Raw genomic sequence first — 8,881 nt, 5'->3', positions numbered from 1 at the left:
TAGGCCTCTTTAAGAAGTGAGTCAAAGGATGGCCCCTTTAATTAGAAAAAAAGAAAAAGAAAAAAAATCAATCTGGGAGGGGAAGACACTCAGGATTGCTGTTCTAAAGAGAGACAATTACCATTGACATTCACTTTAAGCCAGAAGCGCCCAAAATACAGCCATTAAGCAGAGGTTGGGCAGGGACTGATTGTGGTCCAATCTATGAGCTTCGAAGTGAACTGGGTTTAAGAGAAAGAGAGAGAGAGAGAGAGAGAGAGAGAGAGAGAGAGAGAGAGACAGAGACAGAGAGACAGAGAGAGAGAGACAGACAGAGAGAGAGAGAGAGAAAGAAAGGAAGAAAGAAAGAGCCATCCCTACCTAAACTGAGGTTACTTGAATGAATGGGAATTCAAAATTCTCTTAGATTTAGATCTAGAATGAATAACTACCTTTTGAGTATGTCAGAGGCTGCTGTCCCCTATGAGGATCCCAAGAGCCCACTGTATTGCTGCTGTACGTGGCTACCTCCGTTTTCTTGCCATTAGATATGTCACCTCCAGAAGCATTCTAGCAAATGGAAAGTGGATCTGCTTCAGTAAAGAGACAGGTGACAGGCTGACAGACAGACTCTGAACTTAGCCTGTCCTTCCTTTCAGGATCCTCACTTAATTTACAACCAGTTACAGCCTCAACATCTTCATCATCAAACAGCATTTATGACGAATGTGGCTCTGTACCAAATGCTGCCCCCACAAGAATTACACAAACATAGTCCCTGACCTTCAGGAGGTCACAGTCAAAGAGTTCATTGACATAGACAATAAATAAAAATGTAGGCTGGTACAATAACAATAAGATCATCTGGTATTTTACATATGTGATTTCCTTTATCTTCATAGCTTGTGCCCTTGATTCTGACTCTTCCAGATCCCCTGGGAGGTTGCTCTTTCAATAACTTCCTCCCTGCCAACTGCTCTCCTTATCTATCATTTCCTTCCCTGCTGCCTACAAAAATGCCCAGCTTTCACCAATCCTTAAAAACAAAAAAACCTTATCTTTACTATACCAATCTCTCAAGCCAGTAGCCCATATCTCTACTCTATTCTGGTTAAGCTGACTCCCATCATTTCTTCTCTCACTCACTTCTCAGTCCTATTTCAATCTCATCCCTTAGATAGAACTACTCTCTTTCAGATTAGCAGTGATCTCTTAATTGGTAAATTATATGACGTTTTCTCAGTCATTGTTCTTGATCACTCTGCAGTTTTGGACACTGCTGACCACTCTCTCTTAATGAATACTCTTTCCTTCCTAGGTTTTTCTTACCCTGCTGTCCCCTAGTTCTTCTCTTGCTTGACTGCTCCTCCATTTCCGTTGCCAGATCCTCATAAAACAATCCTCTTCCTACAAGATGCATGCATGCTAATGGAGGGACAATGACTTATTTAAATGCATACAAGATCTATGAAAGGAACAAATAAAAATAAATGCAAAGTAGTTAAATACAAGATAGTTTGAGAGGGAGGACTCTAGCAGTTGAGTTCAGGAGCGTACCTTTATGTAGCAAGTGGCACTTTACCTAAATCAGGAAGGAAGGGAGAGATTATAGGTGGCAGAGGTGAAGAAGGAATGCATTCTAAGCCAGGGAGACAGCCATTACAAAGGTCCAGAAGGGATCTGAAGCTCAAGATACCAGAAATAGCACTCATCTTTTCTCCCAGGTCCATTCCTTTTCCAAACATCCCTATTATTGTGGAAAGCATCACCGTCTTCCTAAAAGCCTTGATTCAAAACCTTGGTGGCATTGCAACTCCTCAGTCTTATCTCAGATATTCAACCACTTGCTAAATCTTGGCATTTTTACCTTCACAAAGACAATAGTATGCGTTCCCATCTCTCCCTTCCTAGCTACCATGCTAGTTCAGGCTTCATCATCTCTTGCCTGATCTCCCTGACTTTTTTTTAAATTTTTATTTTAGACAAATACTAAAACTTAAATACATAATAGGAAAAGAAAATAGAAACATTATAAACTTAAATATTGAACTTAAATAAATAATAAGAAAAGGAAAAAAATGTGCATAGCAGAACATAGGAAAAGATTCAGAATATATAGCAACAACTTATCATTTCAAGAAAGCCTATATATTAAATACTGTGTGTTATGTTGAATGCTGTGTGTTATGTCCATCTTTTCTTTGATTCGTTGTAGGTTTTCTTTTGTTCTCTGCTGTACATTTTTTTCTTTGTTCTTCTTTCTCCCTTCCTCCCCGCTACCTGCCACTGCAAGGCTATAACTGAGTATGGGTATATTTATGTATAGGTATTGATATATACATACATGTATACATATATACACATACATAATCTCTATTCCCATAGTAGCTCTCTATGTTTGGATTCTTTCTCTTTTGCCTGTGCATTTTTTTTCAGTAGTAATTTTGTTTTTATAATCTCCTCTAGTCCTGGGGTATGCGGGATGGTGTCTTTGGCCTCTGATCCTCTTCAGTTCTCCCCTCTGACCTTGAACTCAAACCAAGACATCCAGCTTCCTATAAGTGCCCACCACCAGCTGCGTCCCTGCCCCACTGTTTCCGTATCCACTGGGCGTGTGCTGGTTCCTTCTCGCCCCGGGAGCTATCCTAGCTTTTCAACTTACCTTACTACCTATGAGATCTTGATCAAGCCCCTTATCCTTTCTAGGCCCCAATTTTCCCAATTTGAACCAGATGACCTCTGAGGTCTCTTCTGCTCTGAATATATGATTCTATGATCTTTCATCATGAGTGTCTTCACTTGAGTTAGGAAGTTGCTAGTTATCTCAGAGGTTTTAACAATTCTATCCTTAAAGCCAGCCACTCCGAAGGAAAGAGGGACGTGTCAGTGGGACGCTTTGAAATGAGTTCTTTTTATTTTGGTATTTGTTAAAAGTCTGTCTTGCACATGGCATTGCAAAGGCAAGAAAAAGAAAAACATCTCAACTCCCACTCAAAACAGGGGCTGTAACACCCAAGGCTATTATAAACTTGAGGAGCTTGGTGGGATAAAGGTCTGTGTGCATTGTACTGGGTTATGAAGATACACTTTGGCAATCACTTCAGAGCTGGGCTCGGGTGCCTGGCCTTGGAAAGCATGAAAACCAAAGGAGCTCAGCATTCAGAACAGGGGAAGTAGTTCACATTCTGACTCTCCCTCAGCACCATTTCTAGCAGAGTCTATAAAGCAGGTGTGACCTGGTCAAAAGTGAGGATGCAGCTTTGAGGGCTGGTCGGGGGCAAACTGGACTGTGATGTTCCATCCATTCTGCCCACAATAAATAGTTAATCCAGGCTTACTGTTGTTCTTTCCCTGAAGACAACAAAGACTAAAGTTTACATTCAACCACACTCTTGTTTTCTGTTTTTTCTAGGAAAACATTCTCTGTAAGTGGCATTAGATCATCGAATGCCAGCGCCAAAAGGAACCTTTAGGATTCTTGTCTAACTTATTTTACAGATGAGTAAACCAAGCCCATCATTCATCTGGGCAGTCTAGGGAACAATTAGGATGTGATTTTACCCTGTTCAATGTGGATTTTTTTCATGCTGGAATCTATTTGTAAACGAGCTGGTTATTTTATTGATTATTTTGTCACATTACAACAGCAGAGACACTTGATGGATGAGAGCAGACGGCAGCATCTCCCATGCCTGAAATGTGCTCCTCCTTTCCTCTTCCTCATCGTCCCTGCCTTCTTTTAAGAATTTTCAGTTTTATGTGTAGTCATCTTGTTGTAGCTGTTGTTTTACTATGTTATGGAAATGCTAATTTTATTTCATAAGTTAAAAATAAATAAATGTCTTTTAAAAAGATGCACCTCAGGCACCATGCTCTACACAAAGTTTGATTCCTGTTTCCAGCCCTTCTTTCCCTGACTGCTGCTCACAGGTTGTTGTGTTTGTCCTTGTTCTAGAAGAGGACCATGACATCAGGGAAATGATGACATGACTTGCAGTTGACTTTGATTTGAGTTAGGGAGGGCTGCACAAGGTCACCAGCCTCATTTTCTCCTCCAGAACCATCTGGGTCTAGTGGCCTGATATTTACTAGGACAACTGGAGATGCCCCTGCCCCCCCCCCCCGCCAACTGCTAGTATATCCTTCCAAACTACTTTCTATTTAACTACTTTTTATATATTTGTACTTATTAATTTTATATTTATTCTGTATATTTACGTACTTGTCTCCCTCACCAGAATGTAAACTCATTCTTAGACTAAAGATTGCTTCCCTCTTTGTACTAATATTCCCAGCCCTGGTCCAGTGCCCAGCATATAGTAGATGCTTTAAAAATAGTCAATCAGCGAGTCAGTCATTCAGTAAGCATTTATTAAACACCTGGGATGTATGGGGTATTCAGGGAGGACTAGCACCTCTGATATAAGGGCTTGCCAAGTCCTTTTCTGGGGTGCTTATCCACCTTCACTGTCCACCTTCACCCAACTCTCACTTGTGACTCCAAGAAGCTATAGCATATGCAGCAGCCACACCCCAGGAAGACCATCTCGGCAGACAGGCTAAACCCAGGTTGAGGGTAACCCATAGGGCTCAAACTAGTCCGTGAGTCGTCCACCCCAAGCATTTGAAAACTTCCCCCCCTTGAATGGGCAGATGAGAATAATTTGTTCTAATGGGCATGAAGGCTACTGAAGCAGGCGCTCAGAGCTTGGTCAGATATCAAAGACACCAAGATCATCTGCTGCATCCCGGGCCACCACCAGTCATCTTGACTTTTGTCCTGCCACTGGACTTCGATGACTCTGGAAGAGAGAGTGTGGCTGACAACTTTGCACAGCTCTGCCTCACTCAAATCCAATTCACTTGCTGCAAATCAAGAGGTCACCCCCGATGTCATTGTCACCTCTTTGAAAAGCAAGGACAAACAGCAACATTAAACACCTACCTCCAAATCCTCCATTTAACAAGAGACCTCAGCTCAGACATCTTCGTTTCTCACCTGGTTACACTACTCTGGGACTTCACTTACTTCTCTACCAGGAATGCCCCAGGAAGATCACATCAGCCTTGGTACTCCACCCCAGGACTCCTTTCCAAATGGAAGGTGGAGCAATGAACTCCAAAATCCTCCATTTAAGGAGGATTTGCTGATTGAGTGAAACATTATGCAGGAGAAGTGGTGTAAAAGATATGAAACCAGTACAATCAGTGGACATGACACACAGTGAAAACAATAGGTAAGGAATAAATAGGTCTTTTGCTTCACTGATATCCATATGATGTGAAGAGAATGAAATGAAGGCCCCTAACACATTGAGTGAACCACTTATGGTTAACTTATGGAAGGACAGGAATGAGATTTCCATGGGATGGGCAGGAATGGATGAGTTGAGATGTATATCGTTATAGAGAACATTCACAAAGGTTAGATCACAGAGTATTGGAGTATAAGGATAGGCATTTTGTAGTCTATTATGATGTAAATTAAATTTATAATAGACTTCTATTTTGATATATTTTTCCAATATTTTCTCTCTCTGTCCCTCCTTCCTCCCCCCCTCCAGTTTAAATTGCCCCCAATGATTCCCTGAACAAATTATTAAGGTTGTTATCAAAGCAGTCAGAGAAAGAATGGGATGGTAGACAGAGCTCTAGGTTTGAATTTGGAAGACCTAGGTATTTGTTATATGACTTTTCTGATCCTCAGATTCCTTATCTACAAAACTAAAAGGTTGGATTATGAGATTCTCCAATTTCTAGGATTCTATGGTTCTTAGGCAGGGGTTCTTAACCTTTTTTGTGTCATGGATGCTTCAGTGGTCTGGTGAAAGCGCTAGACCTCTTTTTAGGATAATGTTCTTAAATGCATAAGATAAAATACATAATATTACAAAGGAAACCAAATGTATTTCAATATAGTTATTGAAATATTTTTTAAAACAAGTACACAGAGCCTAGGTTAAGGGGGTCCATTCAGCATTTAAAGATCCACCAACACAAGGCATGCTGACCATTCACAGATCTTGGGGAGAAGGAAGTGTCTGTCCCACTTTTACAGAAGTGTATTCTCCTATTGTAAGGCTAATCTGTAAGTGAAAGATCATTGAATAGGCCTTAGGTGGGGTCAACAAAGGGAGGCCTGATTAGAGGCAGGCCCACACCCTTTCACTAACTAGGTATGAGGCCCCAGGCCCCACACCTTTTTGCTAAGTAGTCTCTGAGCCCTTAGGGACCTGAACAAGGTATTTAAATTCAGAGATTAGTGTTTTGCCTTTGGGAGCACACTCATTGAAAGAGTGTGGGTTACAAGGCTCTCTGGGTAGCTGTTGAAAGCACCCCCCCCCTTGAAAAACCCAGATGTTGGGGCTTCTTTGGTAACTATGTATTGTGATTTGGTCTGTTTACATTGTCTCTGTTTGTAATTTCTGTTTGAATTTGCTCTAAGGTTTAGGGTGCTGACTTTTTCCGCTGAACTAAGTGAATGGTATATGTATGTTTAATTGAAGTGAGATTGTTAATCCCTTAAAGTTGCTTTCCTTAGAAAAGCAGATCAAAGAAACTGTACTAGCAGCTCTCCTGTGTGCTGGTGTTGTTGGTCTCTCATCCCCATGACAACTACACCTATCCAGATTTAGAGCTGGCTATATGACACAGTAGGACCTAGAGTCAGGAAGACCTGAGTTCAAATCCAGTCTTAGATACTATATTTGTGATCTTGGGCAAATCATTTAACCTCTATCTGCCTCGGTTTCCTCAATTGTAAAATATGGATAATGATAGCACTTTTACCCCAGGTTGTTGTGAGAATGAAATGAGATATTTGTAAAGTGATTATTACAATGCCTGGAACATAATAGGGCTTGATAAGTATTTCCTTCCTTCCTTCCCTCCTTCCCTCCTTCCCTCCTTCCTTCCTTCCTTTCTTCTTTCCTTCCTTTGGAACTGGTGGGTTTGAGAGAGGAATAAATTGAATTGAGTAAACCATGATGAATATCTAGTAATGGTCATCCTAATCAGGGAGAGACTGTGTACCAAGAATAATTTTCCCTTTATTCCACGTACCTATTATGTAATCCTATATGAGGGCCTAGTACAATGCTACTCACATAATAAATAAAAACATTGCTTTGTGATCATAAAAAGGGAAAACATGTACAAAATATTAACAGCAGCTCTTTTGTGGTAGCAAAGATTTGGAAATTGAGCAGATGCCCATCAGCTGGAGAATTGCAGGATAAGTTGTGGTATATGAATATAATGGAACTCTATTGTGCTATAAAAATTATGAGCAAGATGATTTCAGAAAAACCTGGAAAGACTTACATGAACTGATATATAGTGAAGTGAGTAGAAATAGGAGAACATTGTACACAGTAACAGCAATATTGTGTGTTGATCAACTATGAATGACTTAGTCTTCTCAGCAATACAATGATCCAAGACAGTTTCAAAGGACTCATGATGGAAAATGCTATTCACCTCCAGAGGAAGAAATGATGGAGTCTGAATGTAGATAGAAGCATATTATTTTTGCTTTCTTTATTTTTTTGTGTGTTTTTCCCCCTTTGGTCTTTTTTTCTTTCACAATTTGACTAATCTGGAAATATGTTTTACATGATTGCACATATATAATTTATATCAAATTGCTTACCATCTTAGAGAGGGGAGAGATGAGGAAGGGGGGAGAAAATTTGGAACTCAAAATTTTTAAAAAAGAATGTTAAAAATTGGCTTCACTTGTAATTGGAAAAAAATACTACTTAAAAAAACCCATTACACTGTGCCCTCCAAGAGCTCAAAGGCAAAAGCCTTTTTTGTTGTTGTTGTTATTGGGGTGGGGTGGGGAGGAAGAAGATTTGATATAGACTCTAAAGAAGGCATAGGACACAGAAGGCAGAGAAGAGAAAGGGGGATGGTGTTGCAGAAAGATCCTTGAACTTGAAGTCAGGAAATACCTGAGGGCTTGATTTCTGACTCTGATAGTTACTAATTGTGGGATCACAGGCAAGTCCCTTTGCCTCTCTTGGCCTTAGTTTCCACATCCATAAAATAGGGTTAGAAATACTTGCAAAGAGAGTCAATGTATAATTATCTGGTAATTGAGGTGTTTAGTGGCAGGGGAGAGCTGAACTTCCCTACTGTTTCCCTTCACTTCATTGTCTTGGTCCCCTGCATAGCAGGAAGACTTGAGTCATAAAGCCTTGGGTTCAAGTCTGGCTTTTGACACATTCTGACTTTTTGACCACAGCAAATCACTTAATCTTCCAGTGCCAATGGCCAATTGTTTAGACATCATAAAACTCCCATTCCAGTGAAATCACAGATTCTAACAACAAAAATAATTTCAACACTGACCTTCCAGGATTGCTGTCCTTGTGAGGAAGCATTTTGAAAACAATAAAATGATAAAAGAATTGTAAGTAATTACTAAGTTTGTGGAGGCGTGTTCAAGAAGTGGCTTCACAAACCAGAACATGAAATCAAGAAGAATAAATGAATCATGTTCAGGAGACAGGGTTGAGATTAGTTTAGCTTGAACTTAATGTCCCTGAAGGCCTTTGAAGGAGAGTACCTGGAAAGGCAAAAAAAAGGTGGGTCTTGTGAGATATTGGGGCCAGGAGAATAGACCTGGTTGAGCTGGGGGAAGAGACAGACTGAGCTGACAGCAACGTATTTGAGATGAGTTGAAGGGTAGAGCATGAGGATAGGGACGATTCTTTTCTCTGCACCTGAGAACCACATGTTCCCCAATTCAAAGGCAAAGACGACTCAGGCCTGAAGAAATTGAAACATAGAGGATGTAGAAAAGTTAGAGAAGAGATATGTGGATACAGAATTTCCTGCCTCCTTTTCCTGCCTTCTTCCTCACCTACCTTCTAGTAAGCTGTTCCATAGGAGGCAA

The sequence above is a fragment of the Trichosurus vulpecula genome, chromosome 2 (genome assembly GCF_011100635.1).
Source record: "Trichosurus vulpecula isolate mTriVul1 chromosome 2, mTriVul1.pri, whole genome shotgun sequence".
Taxonomy (NCBI): domain Eukaryota; kingdom Metazoa; phylum Chordata; class Mammalia; order Diprotodontia; family Phalangeridae; genus Trichosurus; species Trichosurus vulpecula.
This window is presented reverse-complemented; position numbering follows the sequence as displayed.